A 20,060-nucleotide genomic window follows, 5' to 3' on the forward strand; every position below is an offset into this window, starting at 1 on the left:
GCAAAGTGCATGAGACGTTTTTATTTATTCGGTGGCTTCTGTGACAAGTGACACAAGTCGAAAATCAAGATTTCAATTAATTTTTGTTCGTGAACTAAGTTTTTTTTCGTCGGCAAACAAATGAACCGCTCATACGATGGTAAGCGATTACCATAGCTTATAGACTGGAACACCAAAAGCATCAAACGCTCTGGTCAACTTACTCACCAACAGGAACACAACACTGCTTGAAAACAGTATTATTTTGTAAGGTCGAGGTACTACCCCAGTCGGGCTGCCCCGTATTTTAACCAGGAAATTTCCTGCTGTACCCTACCTCACTACTATACCAAGTGGGCTAGGTTCAAAGTTTCTGGAGTCTCTCCTTTTGTGGACTAAATACTCTCTTTCAGTATACATTTTAATTTATTGGTGAATATGTAATTTTAAAAGTAATTTCCCGAAAAAAGAAAAAACATTTGACCTTTTCCACAATTATAAATTGCTTGAATTTTGTAATAAATGATACTTGTACAGTTTAAATTACTTTATACCCACAACTTGTCTTTGTTTTAAGCACTGGAATCCTAGAACAAAGTTCCTTAAACTAAAGATAGAGATTGACCCTTCAGACTTTTTTTTGTTCGCTTATTCACATAACTGACCAAAATTTCAGTTATAAGCTCAAAGGGATTTAACTCTAGATACATCAGTATTCACGAAACATGTACTGAAAATTAAATGTCCAATTAAATACACTACTTCAAATGATTGATTAATGACGCTTCAGTCTGTAATATCCCATTGCTGGGCATAGGTCTCTTTCCCCATCTAAGAAAAAGATCGGAGCTTAGTCCACCACTCTGCTCCAATGCGGGTTGGCGGATACATTCCCTACTATGAGTAACGACGTTTGCTATCAGGTGTATATGATTACAACCGGGTCCGACAGTTTAACGTGCTCTCCGAGGTACGGTGGGGAGATCCACAAGGACTGCACAAACACCCAGAACACGGGAAATATCTGTTTCGCCAATACCGCCAGCCGTCACCACCAGCGCGACAGCCAACACCAGTGCTGTGGCTGTTTTGCCGGCGCGTCGACAAATGGGTACAACTTGAAAAATATCTGTATTTACGATTTCTTCTTTCTGTAATGGCACTTATAACTCATACAGGTGCAAAGTTCTCATCAATAGAAACGAATTAACACTTTCATGCGAACAACGTATATGTACGTCATATATTGGTAGATATGATATGGCACAACGTACTATAACGTTCAGCAAAACCCCGATTTATTGAGCACAACGTAATGGTTCGGTGCCTGGCCATACTAATGTTTAAAAGTTTGGTTGCTGTGCCACAACATATTAAATTCTAAAAATTGTAGTGCTACGCCGCACCGATTTAATTTTGCCTTCTTTGATGGCATTCAGTCCTGATACATTACCTACTTTTTAGCGCACAACGTCACTATACGTCGTTTCGCCTAAGAAGTTTTATTACTTCACTCGACTTGTGCGCCTCGCGGGGTAGTGCGTGCGCCGATTGTGTTCGCGTAGAATATTGTCGTAAAATGTCAGTATTTTTACTATCTTACTACATTATATACATTATAATAATTTATTTTACTTTATTTTAATCATTCTAAATATGTTCAAAATACATATTTAGTATTTTTTGTTTGTTTTAGATATGTAAAATGAACTAAAAAAGGAATCTTCTTTGAAAATCTTAGAACTTTCGTTATCACGAGAAATCACCCCACAGACCCTTTTGTTGACGATGGAGAATTTGGATCGGATGCTGATTACGACTTGACGATTGACGACGTCTGGGAACGTCAGCGCAATATATTTAAATACTAATATCATCAGCTATTTGCACAACGTCATTAGACGCCGCTCGAATTTATATGAAAAAATGATGTGCAATATCGCATAGAGCTACAATATTGACTTGTTCGCGTGAAAGTGTTAAGTTCAAAAAGCAGGTAATTGCTATAAATTGTTGAAGAGTTCCCTCGACTATCTTTCTTCTCCATCATCAGATCAACTCCAGACCTTTATTAAATAGTAGTGCTTTATAGTACTTAATGAAAACATGATTAAATTTACAAGTCACCCTTACGATTTTTGAAAGTTTCCCTCAATTTCTCTGGGATCCCATCATCAGATCCTGGTTTCCTTATCATGGTACCAAACTAGGGATATCTCCTTTCTAACAAAAAAAAGAATTATCAAAATCGGTTCATAAACGAAGAAGTTATCTCCGAACATACATAAATATATATATATACGGTCGAATTGAGTAACCTCCTCCTTTTTTTGAAGTCGGTTAAAAAAATTAATATACGTACTTAATCAAATCAAAATCAAAAAATTAAAAAACAAAGCTTAGACTAAAATTATGTGGTGTCATGGGACACCGGGTAGGAACGAAGTTCGTTCGGATAGTATAGAAGCAACACAATTTGAAAAAAAATGAATGTTGAATTTTATATATATTTTCTACTTCTTGATTTTTTTTTAATTTTTTTTTGATTGGCTTACAATTAAGTACCTAAAAGTATTTAGGAAATTTAATGTATGTCAAGCCTGCCGTAAGAAATTTCGTTCCAAAATTCAATCTTCCACTGCATTTTTTGCCCAGAGAATGGCATAGCGATTCAACGGGGAAATGCTGCCAGCATTCTTGGTACCATTCCACGCGGATATGATTTGTAGCGTAACTATCTGTAAATATTTAGTTCTTAAGTTGTGTATTGTAAATATTATAAAATATAATAATTAAAAAATTTAGTCCGCTAAATCAAAAATAGCGTTATTCAAATAGACTTCAAAAGCACCTTCGACATAAAAAAATAGAGTCGAATTGAGAACTTCTTTTTTTCAGTCTTTTAAGAAAAAATACTCCATTTAATAATTTTCAAAAATATTTACCTAAATATAAAGAAAAGTTGCAAACATTACGTTAAGACCATCAAGAAAGCTAACGAATTTTTTATTTAACTACCTTGCATTTTACAATGTTGCCAGACGACTGCATATGACCTGACTTTTATTTGTTCAATTGATAATACATTTCCACTGAAAGATGTTTGACTTTGTGCAAATAGTTTCAATGGCTGTTTATACTTCTTTATCACCTTGAATACGTAGAAAATAAAAACACTCCTAATATTATTACAAACTAGCTGTGCCCGTGACTTCGCCCGCGTGAAATTTAAATTTTTTTTTATTGTTCAGTTCAGAGAGTTATAAAATATGTAAATTTCTAAAATAAAAGTAGCCTAAGTTACTTCTTATCAAATCAGTTATCTGCCAGTGAAAGTGCCGTCAAAATCGGTTCAGCTGTTTCAGAGATTAGCCGGAACAAACAGGCAGTCAGGCAAAAAATTATGAAAATGTTATTTTGGCATATCTATCGTGTATACATCATATGCATTTCGACCTTACAAAAGGTCACAGCTAAATAATACTGCTCTCAATGAGTGTTGTGTTCCTGTGTGAGTTAGGTGACCAGGGCTTCTGGTGGGGATTGGGCTAGGGTCAGTCAGGCATGTATAGGCAACGATATTCGCTAAACGTTTGTTGCCACAAAGGTTTCTGAATTGGTACGACATAAAAAAAAGCGTAGCAACGCGCGCTATGCTACAGCTAGTTTGATACAAAAATTAGCTGACCCCGCAAACATTGTTTTGCCATATTATATTTTATTTTATCTCCCCCCCCCTTATAACTTAGGGGTATGAAAAATAAATGTAGGCCCATTCTCAGACCTACCCGATATGCACACAAAATGTCATAAAATTCGGTTCATCCGTTTCGAAGGAGTATTGTTACTAATATTTTGATATACGAATTTTATAGATAAGCTAAGACAAGCTGACCCAACCAACCTACCACCAAGTTGTGTAGATATTTATTTATTTATTACTAGAGACCCGCTCCGGCTTCGCACGGGTATAAAATATAATTATAGCCTATGTCATTCACTGACAAAATGATTAAAATCGATCCAGTAGTTTTGATTTATTCATTACTGCCCGGGGCCCGCACGCGTTTACTTTAGAGTAAAAGCCGGCCGGAACCGCCGCAAACGCTACGTACCGCAATTTTTAAATCTGTAATATCTTCGAAAATATTCATTTAAATCATATGCTGTAAAAGGCCATATAGATCTACATATATTAAATCAAAAATGTATTTAAGGTATTTAATTAGATAAATATTATGGCTGTATTGGTTAAAATCGCTTTGAAATAAGCCATTATTTGTCATAAAAAGTAAATGACAAAAAAAAATGTTATTGTGGGATATTCATAAGAGATAGACAAATACCATAGCGGAGTTTTCTGTAGACCTTTTCAATGTGCAAAATACTTATTAATACATTATTTTGATAAATGCCGTAGGGTTCAGGCTGCGTTTGCAATGTATGCGGAAAAATGTAATTATTTACGACATCACATTAGAAACCTCAAAAATAATAGTATCCCTCGACTATTTAATGGATGTGATTATACATATAAACCTTCCTCTTTAATCACTCTATCTATTAAAAAAAACCGCATCAAAATCCGTTGCGTAGTTTTAAAGATTTAAGCATACATAGGGACAGAGAAAGCGACTTTGTTTTATACTATGTAGTGATTATTTATTTATTTTCCTGCAGTCCACGGCAGAGTGGTGTGTTGACGACGGGATCGTCGCCGAGCCATATGCCGTGCCTCTTTGCCCACAATGGGCGGGAGACACCGAGGGCTTTGTGGCGATCGTGGTAAGGCCTGGAGCAGGACCCCCCCTCGTCGTCAAGGCGAGGGGCCATGGGTATGTGGCAGCGGTTCGGGTAGGGGTGGCTTTCGCCGGAGTCTATTTCTCCCCGAACCGTGACCTCGCGGCCATGGAAAGGTTTCTCGACGTTCTGGGGCCGATCTTGGGGCAGCTAGCTCCCCTTCATGTGTTCGTAGCCGGCGACCTCAACGCCAAGTCCACGGCTTGGGAGTACCCGGTTACGAACCTAAACGCGAGGAAGGTGGAGGAGTGGGCGCTTGCTGCCGGACTGTCCCCACTCAATGTAGGGGCAGTCCAGACGTGCGTGCGTTGGTCGGGGGTTCCGTGGTTGACGTCACGTTCGCCACGCCGGCCATCGCACGCTGAGTGGAGGGGTGGAAGGTGGAGACGGAGGTGGAGACTCTCTCGGACCATCGATACATAAGGTTCGAGGTGTCTCCAGCTCCCGTCCACCCGGCGTCGTCGTCGTCGTCAACGTCATCTAGGGGGCGTAGCCAGTTTCCGCGCTGGGCACTCTCCAAGCTATCCGAAAACTGGCAGAGGAAGCGCTGGAGTCTCCCGTCGCTGTCGGATTTTGGGGTGAATGAGGCGGCTAACCGGCTCTGCGACGCATTCACTGCTGTCTGCAGAGGGGCCATGCCACTCACCAAGAGTCCACCCCTGCGACGGGCGCTCTACTGGTAGTCGGCTGAGATAGCCGGTCACCGGGTTACCTGCAACGGGCCCAGGAGGCAATATACTCGGAGCAGGCGGAGACGCCCCCAGAACGTGGACAGAGACGACAGGCTGCGCAGGATCTACGATGAAAAAAGGAAGATCTTGCAGTAGGCCATATGCCGAGCCAAGGAGATAGCCTGGCAGGTGTTAGTTGGGGGTCTGGAGGCTTGTAACTGCCGAGCGTCATCACCACGATGCTCGACGAGGCCTCCCTCCACAGGCGACGAACGGAGATGCGTAGGAGGCGCTACTTAATACGCCTCCAGTAATGCCCCTGTGCCCGTGTCGGGCCGTGATGGGAACCCGGTTCTGCTAGACACGGCGTCGTCGGGGTTTTTCAGAAGTGAGCCGGACAGTCCCCATGGAGGAGAAGTCTGGCCTTTTTGCCGAGGCTAGCCTTTCGCTGGAGGGATCCTATTGCCTGCAGATCTGGGACCCTCCAATTAAAGCGACTGAAGGCTCCCGAAGAGGTCTGGTCGGTATTTCACCCCCAAGTGCTGAAGCCGACATACGGTCTAGGACTGTCTACCCGGGCGTCCTGGATATCACCCGTAAATGAGTTCCCCTGCGATACCAAAAAAAGGAGCAGCAATATTACCTCAAGCTTACAGAAGATCACAGTTAAATAACAACTAATTCATTAATCATTCCTTAAATTAACTGCTTTCAAGTAGTGTCATGTTCCTGTGCAAGGTAGAGAGCTCGTGGACAGAGTCGAGGACAGGGTAACGCACGAGTCTTGCAGGCTTCCATAAGCTGCAGTATCCATTTACCACGCAGGTTGTTACAAAAGATAAACTTGATTAAGCAGACGTAGCTTAATAGCACTTACTACGGAATCCTAAAAATTTAAAGTTTGCATAACATTCATATTTACATTGTTTTAAATTTTTGATATTAAAACGAACGAAGTAATGAATTTTTCCTCAAACAGTCAGTCAGTTTCTATCAAAACAGTTTACGAAGAGGTTATTCAAAGATGAGGTTCTCAGTACTTCTATTACTGGCTGTAAGTACAAGGTACATTTCTTTTTTTTAACCGACTTCCAAAAAAGGAGGAGGTTCTCAATTCGACTGTATTTTTTTTTATGTATGTTACATCAGAACTTTTGACCGGATAGACCGATTTCGACAAATTTTGTTTTAATCGAAAGGTGGTGTGTGCCAATTGGTCCCATTTAAATTTATTTGAGATCTAACAACTACTTTTCGAGTTATATCTAATAATGCGTTTTTACTTGACGCTTTTTTCGTCGACCTACGTTGTATTATACCGCATAACTTTCTACTGGATGTACCGATTTTGATACATCTTTTTTGTTAGAAAGGAGATATCCCTAGTTTAGTACCATGATAAAAAAACCAGGATCTGATGATAGGATCCCAGAGAAATCGAAGGAAACTCTTGAAAATCCGCAATAACTTTTTACTGGGTGTACCGATTTTAATAATTTTTAATTTAATCAAAAGCTGATGTTGTCATGTGGTCACATATAAATTTTATTGAGATCTGATAACTATTTTTTGAGTAATCTTTGATAACGCGTAGTTACTTGACTATTTTTTCGTCGATCTCCGTTGTATTACTCGTCGATGTAATTGAAGTCGGTTTTTTTTTCGTTTGTGAGCAAACACAATTATTATTTAATGTAAGCAAATAAATAACGAAGATAATAAATTTGTCAATATTTCCAAAATGTTCAGATTGTTTTACATTTTTTTATACAAATTTTATTAAAAATATTTTATTTTTAATAATTATTTTTAAATTTAATTATTTACTTTGAAATTTAATCAGGTGGTAACTAAAAATGACTTCAGTATGTTAGCTGACCCAGCGAACTTCGAACCGATATTTTTTTTCTTTCGTAAATGTATCGACTTTTTTATTTTTTATTTTTTTGTTATGCAAACCTTATTCTTATAACAACAAATTAAAAAAAAAGAAATATCCCAGTCTCTGCAGCCGTTCGCAAGTTATGCGCGTACACACATTTGGAGGATTTATTTTTACTAGTGGTCACTCAGTGGCCGAAATTTCGACCGTAATTTAAACACAGATTTTAACAATAAACACAAGAGTATATATGCTTGTGTGTGTCAAATACGTGGTAGTGTGTGTAATGTTTTTTTATCAATCAAATGTTTTTTTTACGCACAATTTAAATATATATTAGCCTTCTGCACTCCTATATTTATTAACTATAAATGTGCGAAATTTCATGCTCCTCCATCCGCGCAATTTTGCTAAAAAGGAGTCCAAAGATTATGCCTCACCATGTTAATACCCACATCACCTCGATGTCCGGAGCTCTACGACAGCTCGATTTTTGCGCCATTTCCTGCCACGCACGACCACTTTATGGAACCATAGGGACCTTCGAAAACAGAGCATAATCCTATCTGAAAGGCCGGCAACGCACCTGCTAATCCTCTGATGTAGCGGGTGTCTGTGGATTTTGTTTTTACTTACCACCAGGTGAGTCAAATGTCCGTTTGCCCCCTCTTCTTAAAAAAAATGCTTCTCGCATTAATATATACTTAGACTAGCTGTGCTCGACGCATTTTAGATATAGCTCAAAAAGTACTTGTCAGATCTTGAACAAATTTAAATAGGATCACATGACACGCACCACCTTTCGATTAAAAAAAAACTAATCGAAATCGGTCCACCCAGTTAAAAGTTTTGAGGTAACATACATTAAAATAATTGTGTTTGCAGACAAACGAAAAAAAACCGACTTCAATTACATCGACAAGTAATACAACGTAAATCGACGAAATAATAGTCAAGTAACTACGCGTTATCAAAGATTACTCAAAAAGTAGTTATCAGATCTCGATAAAATTTAAATGTGACCATATGATGAACATCAGCTTTTCATTAAATTAAAAATAATCAAAATCGGTACACCCAGTAAAAAGTTATTATGGATTTTCGGGAGTTTCCCTCGATTTCTCTGGGATCCCATCATCAGATCCTGGTTTTCTTATCACGGTACCAAACTAAGGATATCCCCTTTCGAACAAAAAAAGAATTATCAAAATCGGTACATCCAGTAGAAAGTTATGCGGTATAATACAACGTAGGTCGACGAAAAAAGCGTCAAGTAAAAACGCATTATTAGATATAACTCGAAAAGTAGTTATTAGATCTCAAATAAATTTAAATGGGACCAATTGGCACACACCACCTTTCGATTAAAATAAAATTTGTCGAAATCGGTCTACCCAGTCAAAAGTTCTGATGTAACATACATTAAAAAAAAAAAAAAAAAAAATACAGTCGAATTGAGAACCTCCTCCTTTTTTGGAAGTCGGTTAAAAATACGGTCGAATTGAGAACCTTCTCCTTTTTCCAAGTCGGTTAAAAATGAGTAAATAACTTTAATAAATACGTATGTTTCAGGGTATGGTCGTGATGTCCTCACTAGCTCACGCAAGTAAGTATATTTTTTTAAGAAGGTCAAATAATCGTAGTTGATCCGGTACTAAGTTGATTCCAGCCTTCCCCAGCCTTCGCTGGGGATATGCGCGATATATACTAAGGTATATTTATGTAATATGGGTAGGGGTTCAAAGTTGTTGAAAATCTACAAATATAAATATTATAAAAGCAAATCATACTTTGCAAAATAATCTCACAATAAAAATTTGTAATTCTGTTGCAGACCCAAATTTCTTTAAAAAGAATTTGAAAAAAGACGATTGTGGCACAAAACCTGTGAACCCTAAGCCCGAGGATTGCAAACTTGAACACCACAAACCTAAACCCCCCAATCCTGACAATTGTAAGCCTGGGGATAACCAGCCTACACCAGACAAGCTAAAAGACGTCAAGCCAGAAAAATGCGACGACTAAAAACCCGTTGTCAAAAAATCTGATGACTGCAAACTGGACAAAAAGTAACCTCACTAAATAAGTTATTGCTATTTCGATGTTTAGATGCTGTACCATCAAAATCTATTCAATAACAAACAAAATTCGAGTTCTACACGAAATTATCTTACAATAGTGATAGCGATACAAATAACATTGCCCTCGCAAAATAATTGTGAAAGACTTATTAACATGTTTAACTTGCAAAAGATTTATGGTGCCATTACGTAACAAACATGGAAACTAAATATAAATTCTTATTTCAAATTTATAAGTATAAAAAATAAACTATTTTTTATTAATTTTGTCCTTTCATTAAATTGCTTAATATCCATTATTTATTGCTTTGTATTAAGTAAATTATAGATGTTTTGGTATTTATTTAAATAAATTTATTTTGTAAAATGTATTTTTTTTATTCAAAAATGTTCTTTTTAACTAACCCGCGACGCAAAAAGGGGGTTGTTATAAATTTCACGTGTCTGTATGTCCGTCTGTCTGTCTGTCTGTGGCTCCGTAGCGAACGGATGAAGCGATTTCAATTTAGTTTTTTTTGTATGTTAGGTGAGTTACGGGCGAGATATATATAATATATAATAATAATAGCGAATATAATATATGATAGCGATAAATCAGTTGAGTCGTTTAAAAGTTGTGGGGGCTGAAAGTGGGGAAGAATAACCGAATGTCTGCAAATATAATCTAGTGGGGTCTCAAATGAAAGCGCATCACGTGCACATTACAAAATAATGTGTCCAATAAAATCGGTTGAGCCCCGAAAAAACTCTGGGGTTAAAAGTAGGGAAAATACCCAATATACTGCAGTATTCACCTCCGTTATCACACCGTAGTTATTCAATTTTTTGATTAAAATGTCTTTCAGCCCAACGAGTAAAGTTTAAAATGCAACCTATTGTTTCTGATTTATTTCGTAATAGATAGACCCTTGCGGAGTGAGTAAAATCATCGAGAAACGTAACGAAATATTTCCTACCATCCCATGTCTGACAGTCAATTGGACCACAAATATCAGTATGAATAATTTCTAGTGGTCTATTAGCTAAATGCCGTACAGTTTTGAAAGGAAGCCTACATAATTTAGCTTGATGACAAACTTCGCAGGACTTTGATACGAAGTCGGAACTAGACAGGTTTAAACCTACAATTTGCTGTTTCTCTAACATTGCTCAAATGAGCTAACCGTCTATGCCAAATACTTTCACTTTCAACCAGCAACGCCGAGGCAGTTGGAAAAATTGCATTTAGAAGTTATTGTTTCTATGCGCTACTAGTACTTTTCACTCTTCTTTCTTTACTACTGCTACATTTGTATAGAAAATTATTTTAAAATCTCTGTCTGTTAAGCTGCTAACCGAAATAATATTTTTAGCAATCTTAGGCACATGTAGCAATCCTTCTAAAGTACAGGTGTCAGTAATACAACTACCAGTTGCTTCTGCATTAATCATCATATTATCAGCGCAAGCTATAGGTGTATTTAAAGATTTCAAATTGTATAAAAGTGAACTATCTTTAAACATATGTGATGTAGCACCAGAATCTAAAACAGCGTCTATACTCACATTATTTGGTTTATGATTATTACTGCTTCTATTATTTCTTTTAAAACATCTATCCGTAGTATGGCCAGGTCTCTTACAAAAAGAGCAGAAAAAATTTAAAGTTTTATTTTTATTGCAATCACAAGTTTTTTGTTTTTTAAAATATTTTCAAAACCCGGAGCAATTATTTTCAAAGTATTCTTTTGTTTCCAGCTATGGTAATTAGAATCTTTTGACAACGATGGTTTGATGGGCTTGTCCATCTTTGTAAATTTCTTCGCAGCTGTCACTTTTGCTCAAAAAATTGGAAAAACACCAAAAATATAAATATTTATAGGCCCATAACCTCTTGAATGGTAGATGAGGCTAATGGGATCACTTTGAAACCAAAAGGACACTTTGAAACCAAAAGAAGACTGATTAGTAAACTATTTATTTTAACTTAAACATTTTGAATTTTTTTATTTTTTTTATTAAACGTAACCATTACAAAATTTATATACAAATACAAAAGTCAGATAACTAAACATGTAACTTCTTAAAGCGATTTTCACAGAATCATAAAATATGACACAATTCAATCTAAACAAATAAAAATAACATTCCAAATTTAAAGTAATTTAAATATAATACATTTAAAACCAAACAGATCAGAGTTGACATCAAAAGAGTATGTATAATCTGAGATTACCAATCAATAACTGAAGACGAATTAATCGACGAATCTGTAGATAATATACTCAACTGCTTTGCTGAAGATCATTCAGAGTCTGCTATCGACCCGGCTCCCCTTCAGGTTGCCGTATATTTTATAACCAGACAAAGGGAGGTGTCGACAAATTCGACCAAATATGTTCGACAATGTCATGCTCCAGAAAGACGAACAGGTGGCCAAAGGCTGTACTTTATGGCATTTGCAATATTTGTAAATTTCTATTTAATTTATTGTTCGAACACTGTAAAAAAATATGAAAAAACTAAGCACAGATCTCACGTCACCATGGATGGAAAAAAGGAGACGCTAACTTTGAAAAAGTTGCCAAATGCGAATGCGAACAGTGGTCTGATTCAGCAAGAAGAGCTGCCTGAAAAAAAAGGGATATTGTTCCTACTGTCCATCAAAACTCCGCAGAATGTCAAAATTATCATGCGCAAAGAGCGAAAAACCCGTGTGTGGAGAACATAAAAATGACGTGTACCGTGAGTGTGTTTTATAAAAAAATTAAAAACTTATTTTTGTAATAGGTATTTTGTAAGTTAGTGTAAGCGAAAAAGTGCCAAAGATGCGAACATAAAGACTGAAAGAGATTTTAAATGTTCCTTTAGAAATTAAGCAAATTTTTTGTTGATTTGTAAAGAAGTTTACGATTTTTGTTTGTAATTTTTCAATTAAACTTTAATTTTCCTACATTATCGTTTCATTTCATTTATTATTATATAAACAATCATTTAAACCAATAACGCATGATAAAAATTACATAGGATTAATAAAACACCGTAACTAACTAACATATGTCTGATTATCTTTTACTATAGTTATAATATGATTATCTTTCTAGGGTTAAATAACCGCTAACCACATTACACTGTTTTTTATTTTTTCTTTTCTGCGTAATTCACTATTTTTTATTCACATACAAATGTATACGCAAACAAGATAGCATTCTAAAAATAACAATTTAAATTTTTGTAAAAAAAAACAATTAAAATATAATATGACGAAAAATCTATACTAATATTATAAAGCTGAAGAGTTTGTTTGTTTATTTGTTTGTTTGAATGCGCTAATCTCAGAAACTACTGGTCCGATTTGAAAAATTCTTTTAGTGTTAGGTAGCCTGCAGAAGCTAGTATAATATATACTTATGTCGGAATCAAGATTTGTGTGTAGTTTTAAAATTTATACACAATTATGTAATTCTATAAAGGGAAAATAAAATCGTTGAAATTTAAATACCGTCTTCACATCTTTAATTTTAATTACAAACCAATAAAATCACTGAATCATTATCATTTTACCGTTATATTGTAATATTTTTGTAACGCCTGCCAGTTTATTGCAGCAACAAATAACGTCCCTACAGAATTGATCACACGATTTTTATTTTTATTTAAAATAGAAAAAAAAAGTTATAATTCATGAACAAAGACATACAAATAAGAATTACAAAAAAAAAATCTTATTTTGGTAAATATTTATGAATAAACCGCTTGACAAATTACAATTACTAAGATTAGTAACGACCGCTCTGGTGTGATGGTACGTGTGCTGCATCTGCGGCACCTAAACACTGGCAGTACGATTTTTGTCTTTATAGTTTATACACGTGCCTCGGATAGCACGTTGAGCTGACTGTACCGGTTGTTATCATATACACGTATATATTAAACACCTTATACAATTTTTTTTTTTACAAGTGATATACATCCACAGGCTTATGAACCCATGTCCTTTTTAACCGACTTCAAAAAAAGGAGGAGGTTACTCAATTCGACCGTATATCTATAATATAAAAATGAGTCGAACATGTGTTGCTAAGCGCAAAACTCGAGAACGGTTGGACCGATTTCGCTAATTATTTTTTTTTAAATATTCCTTGAAGTACGAGGATGGTTCTTACGGAGAGAATAATTCTAAAAAAAAAAAAAAAATTTAAATCTCCTGAAAAAGTCTAAAAACAACACTTTTCTATACTGCCATACAAAAGATTTGTGATAATACTTAAAAGTCACTGTTAGGCGATACGAAGTTCGCCGGGTCAGCTAGTATATATATATATATATATATATATATATATATATATATATATTTTTTATGTATGTTCAGAGATAACTTCTTCGTTTATGAACCGATTTTGATAATTCTTTTTTTGTTAGAAAGGAGATATCCCTAGTTTGGTACCATGGTAAGGAAACCAGGATCTGATGATGGGATCCCAGAGAAATCGAGGGAAACTTTCAAAAATCGTAAGGGTGACTAGTAAATTTAATCATGTTTTCATTAAGTGCTATAAAGCACTACTATTTAATAAAGGTCTGGAGTCGATCTGATGATGGAGAAGAAAGCTAGTCGAGGGAACTCTTCAACAATTTATAGCAATTACCTGGTTTTTGAACTTAATTCGTTTCTATTGATGAGAACTTTGCACCTGTATGAGTTATAAGTGCCATTACAGTTTGATGATGGAGACAAAAGATAGTCGAGGGAACTCTTTAACGATTTATAGCAATTACCTGCTGTTTGAACTTAATTCGTTTCTGTTGATGAGAACTTTGCATATGTATGAGTTATAAGTGCCATTTCACTCTGTAGATGGAGACGAAAGATAGTCGAGGGGACTCTTCAACGACTTATAGCGATTACCTGGTGTTTGAACTTAATTCGTTGCTATTGATGAGAACTTTGCACCTATATGAGTTACAAGTGCCATTACAGTCTGATGATGGAGACGAAAGATAATCGAGGGAACTTTTCAACGATTTACAGCAATTACCTGCTGTGTAATCATCTGTGTCACAGGACCAGGTTTGATGATGGAGCCCATAAACACTCGAGGGAATTTCTCAACAATTTACAGCAGTTACCTTTTGCTGTTTGACGACCGCTTTGATATAATGGTGCATGTGCCGTGTCGGCGGCGCCTACACACCGACGGTCGCGGGTTCTATTCCCGCTCGGAGTGGATATTTATGTTTATACAAATATTTATTTTCGGTCTAGTTGTTAATCCTTGTTGTTCTCCCAACCTAGCCTCAGAGAACACGCTAGGCTGTCAGTCCCGGTTGTTATTACGTACACCTGATAGCGAACTTTACTCATAGTATGTCGACGCGTTAGCGCAGCGGTCACAGCACCGGCTGTTGCGCTGGCGTTAGTGGGTTCAATCCCCGCGCACGACAGACATTTGTATTGGCCATATAGATGTTTGTCATGATCTGGGTGTTTGTGCTTGTGTATTGTATATGTTTCCGAACCCCCGACATAAGAGAAAAAGCGTCCTTGTTAGGTCTACCCATCACTAAAAATTGTAAAATAAAATAATTTTTAACAAAAAAAAAACCGACTTCAAAAAGGAAACTAAAAAGTGAAAAATAAATTTACTTAGTACAAAGTAATTCGTATTTTGATTTAGTTAATCAGAAATGATTAAATAAATATTTTATAATTTTGAAGTTGGTGCCAAGTAAATACTACAACAACCTGGCAACAATAACAAATACAGTGTGACCACATGATAAATATCAGCTTTCGATTAAATTAAAAGTTATCAAAATCGGTACACCCAGTAAAAAGTTATTGCAGATTTTTGAGAGTTTTCCTCGATTTCTCTAGGATTCCATCATCAAATCCCGATTTCTTTATCATGGTACCAAACTAGGGATATCTAATTTTCAACAAAAAAGAATTATCAAAATCGGTACATCCAGTAAAAAGTTATGTGGTATAATACAACGTAGGTCGACGAAAAAAGCGTCAAGTAAAACGCATTATTCTCCTTGCTAGAAAGACAACTAAAAGAAGTTAAAAACTTTGACATTAATAAATATATAAGACGTACAGTTCGTCAACAAATATGTACCTATTTAGTTCAACTGTCTGGATTTAATTTTATACTACTAAGCAAACAATTGTACTGTTGGTTAGCGCCTGATGGTTAGCGGTTATAGTAGTTATCGACCGCCGCAACACCAAAAGCATATGAATGCGCGTTGCTGACCCTACATCCAGCCGTCGACACTTCACAGTACGTTAGAGGACGAGTCTCACGTAACCGAGAAGCGAAAAAGAAAGATGGCGCTATGGCAGCAGCTACAAGTTTATCCACAGATCCCAAAAAAAATAGAAACAATCAATGACAATAAATGATTATATAGCAGACACAGCACATTCCCAGGAGCTCTTGTTACCTTATGCACTAAAGGAACACGATACTAATTGAGAGAAGTATTATTTAGATGTGATATTTGGAAAGGTTGAAGTTCTCTACCAATCAAGCTGTTCCAGATTTTAAGCAATATTTATATCTGCTGCGACTTTTCTCATAAAACAACTCCCTCGCGGTGTAGAATGAATATATTTGATTGCTTGTCTACAACTGATAACTTGATCAGACTATTTTTACCAATATGTGCAGTATGTCCTGTCGACTCCCAGAAACAGCACAGTAGGAAGTACCTTGCTTAAAAATTGACAGCTGGAGAAGTACCTTAACTTGTCAGAAGATCACAGCCAAACGATACTGCTACCAAGTAATTTTATGTCCCTGTGGTTGCGCTTACCACCAAGCGAATCATTGTTCGCCTTCCTAGTGGTATAAAAAAGGATTTTTTTTATAGAAGGGGGCAAACGGACACTTGGGTCACCTGGTGGTAAGTCCGTACCATCAATCCATCCAACATCCATAGGTACCCGCTACATCAGAGGATTAGCGGGCGCGTTGCCAGCCTTACGAATAAGAGTATGCTCTTTTTTTGACGGTCCCTAAGTCGTATCGGTTCGCAAATACCACCGTAGATAGCGGCTGGTTCCATATAGTGGTCATACGAGGCAGGAAATGGCATAAACATAAAAAAAAGAAAATATAAAAACTTCTTACCAATAGAGTCAACGATGCAATCATAAAGAACTTCATGGTGGGTTTTTTTTGGATCGCTTCCTCGTGTTGTTCCTCTGCAAATGAAATTGAATTCCTAATTACTGTTTATATATCTGAAACAAAAAAAATACATCGCGAAAGCTGCACAAACAATGACACGTTCAGTATTTACACATCTTTTATTTTACCTTTTTAATATTTTATTAAACTTTTAATTGAATGACAAATACTATTTATAAGAAATAGTCGTTATAGTTTTTAATATTAGAGTTTAAAATGCTTTAATTATTTTCGAATTACTGTATGGCATTATGACCTTGAAGCGAAGCAGCAAAACGCCGGAAACGTTTTTATTTAATCTTTGGCTTCTGTGACAAGTGACACAAGTCGAAAATCATCCTTTTACAGGAGACAAGATTTCAATAAATTTGAGTGTCTGTAACAATTTGAGTGTGTGTAAAACAAATGAACCGCTCATCCGATGGTAAGCGATTACCGTAGCTTATAGACTGGAACACCAAAAGCATCGCAAACGCTCTGGTCAACTTACTCACCAACAGGAACACAACACTGCTTGAAAACAGTATTATTTTGCTGTGATCTTCTGTAAGGTCGAGGTACTATCCCAGTCGGGCTGCTCCGTATTTTGAGCAGGAAATTTCCTGCTGTGCCCTACCTCATTACTACGCGAGTAGAATTTTTTTGTTATATCACTTTGTAAAAAAATCTGTAAGCTTAGTAGATATCATATCGTAAATTGGAAAAAAATATTTGTTATTTTTTTCTGTTAAAACCCTTGTTAAAACCACCAAACGGTTATATGTATTACTAGCTGTGCCCGCGACTTCGTCCGCGTGGAATTAAAAAAAAATATCGTTCAACTCGCAGAGTTACAAAATAAAAATATTTCTAAAATAAATATTACACCAGCTATCTGCCAGTGAAAGTCCCGTAAAAATCAGTGTAGCCATTTCAGAGATTAGCAGGAACAAACAGACAGATAGACGAAAATTGTAAAAAATGTCATTTCGGTATATGTACCGTGTATACATCCCTATGCATTTAGTAAAAAACGGTTATTTTAATATTACAAACAGACACTCCAATTTTTGTACAGATAATTCGACTTATACATCATTTCATCACAGGAGGCACAGAGCATTTTATTCTATTAGCTAAGTATATATATCTATAATATATATAAACGCGAAAGGTCATTCATCACGAAATCTCCGAAACTATAACACCTACAAACTTGAAATTTGGCAGGTAGGCTCCTTATAGGAAGTAGACATCCGCTAAGAACGGATTTTACGAAACTCAACCCCTAAGGGGGTAAAATGGGGGTTGGAAGTTTGTATGAGAGTCCCATGTTTTTGACGTAAGAGACTTGAAATTTAAAATGTAAGCTCTATAGATAGATGGTGAAAAAGTGTCCAAATAATATATCTTTAGAAATCAACCCCTTTTTGGGGTTAGTTTATATTAGTTAGTTTGAGAAGCATTTCAAGTGAGTAAAATAAAAAAATAATTTGCGTTAAACATGTTAATAGTAATGTATATCTTCATAACCACGCGGACGTAGTCGCGGGCAACAGTTAGTGTATTATAAAACAAAGTCCCCAAAAGTGTATGTGATCGATTCGCTCAAAACCTACTGAACAGATTTTCATGCGGTTTCACCATTGGAGAGAGGGATCCACCATTGGCAAGAAGAAGGTTTACGGAACGGCTAAGCCGATTTTGACGAGAGTTTCACTGGAAGTTTGCCGGGAAAACTTTGTGACACACTAATTTCAACGCGGGCGAAGCCGCGGGCACAGCTAGTATATATATATATATATATATATATATATATATATATATATATATACGACTTTTTTCATCGTTACCGTCCCTGTAAATAGGTTTATGATAATACACGTAGGTAGTTTATAGGTCTGTGTGCTTAGAACTTCCTGTACGTACCATTTAAAAATTAATATACGTATCTAATCAAAATCAATGTCAAAAAATTAAAAAACAAAGCTTAGACTAAAATTATGTGGTACCATGGGACACCAGGTAGGAACGAAGTTCCTTCGGATAGTATAGAAGCAACACGATTTGAAAAAAAATGGATGTTGAATTTTATATATATTTTCTAGTTCTTGATTTTTTTTTAATTTTGTTGATTGGTTTTTAATTAAGTACATAAAAGTATTTAGGAAATTTAGTATTTTAGAAAATAACAAATACCGTAAAATAAAATAAATCAAACAAAATAATGATAATTATTATTATAATTCAAACTATTAAGTGAAATAAAAAACATGTCTTTATTTATTTTTGTTGACAGTATAAAATTACACAAAATTTTTTAAAAAAAGTTTACTAGTAACATTTTAGTTTTACAAACGTCATAACAGTCGAGTGACTGATATTACGTCACTTCCGTTATATATTTTTCTTACGGTTTTAGTATCACATTTTTTCAGTTTGGTCGCCCAGCCAAATGTCAAGCCTGCTGTAAGGAACTTCGTTCCAAAATTCAAATCTTCCACCCCATTTTTTGCCCAGAGAATCGGCATAGCGATTCAACGGGGAAATGCTGCCAGCATTCTTGGTACCATTCCACGCGGATATGATTTGTAGCGTAACTACCTGTAAATATTTAGTTCTTAAGTTGTGAATTGTAAATATTTTAAAATAAAACAATTAAAAAATTTAGTCCGCTAAATCAAAAATAACTTTATTCAAATAGAATTCAAAAAGCACCTTCGAATCGTCATGTTACAAATTAAAAAAAAAAAATTAAGTGGTCAATATTTTTAAATAAATCGAAAACTTCTCGTTAGATCTGTATCAAATTTAAATAGAACCACAGGAAATGCACCAGCTATCGAATAAAAAAAAAGTATCATCAAAATACCTACAAATAAAAAAATACAGTCGAATTGAGAATTTCTTTTTTCATTCGGTTAAGAAAAAATACTCCACTTAATAATTTTCACAAATATTGACCTAAATATAAAGAAAAGTTGCAAACATTACGCTAAGACCACAAAGAAAGCTAACGAATTTTTTATTTAACTACCTTGTATTTTACAAGGTTGCCAGACGACTTCATATGATCTGACTTTTATTTGTTCAATTGTTAGTACATTTCCACTGAAAGATGTTAGACTTTGTGCAAATAGTTTCAATGGCTGTTTATACTTCTTTATCACCTTGAATACGTAAAAATAAAAACACCCCTAATATTATTACAAACTAGCTGTGCCCGTGACTTCGTCCGCGTGAAATTAAAAAAAAAAATTATTGTTCAGTTCACAGAGTTATAAAATATATAAATTTCTAAAATAAAAGTAGCCTAAGTTACTTCTTATCAAATCAGCTATCTGCCAGCGAAAGTGCCATCAAAAGCGGTTCAGCTGTTTCAGAGATTAGCTGGAACAAACAGGCAGACAGACAAAAAATTATAAAAATGTTATTTTGGCATATCTATCGTGTATACATCATATGCATTTAGTAAAAAGAGGTTATT

General features: G+C 35.6%; 1 long non-coding RNA gene across 1 annotated transcript; it reads left to right on the top strand.

Annotated features, from left to right (window-relative positions):
• Nucleotides 1–1,712: 1,712 nt before the first annotated feature.
• LOC123666259 lies at nt 1,713–18,762 on the top strand. The gene is made up of 3 exons (XR_006745193.1): nt 1,713–1,962; nt 11,587–11,592; nt 18,751–18,762. It is a non-coding gene; the product is annotated as an uncharacterized LOC123666259 (long non-coding RNA).
• The last annotated feature ends 1,298 nt before the right edge of the window (nt 18,763–20,060 follow it).

Source organism: Melitaea cinxia, chromosome 25 (assembly GCF_905220565.1).
Source record: "Melitaea cinxia chromosome 25, ilMelCinx1.1, whole genome shotgun sequence".
Taxonomy (NCBI): domain Eukaryota; kingdom Metazoa; phylum Arthropoda; class Insecta; order Lepidoptera; family Nymphalidae; genus Melitaea; species Melitaea cinxia.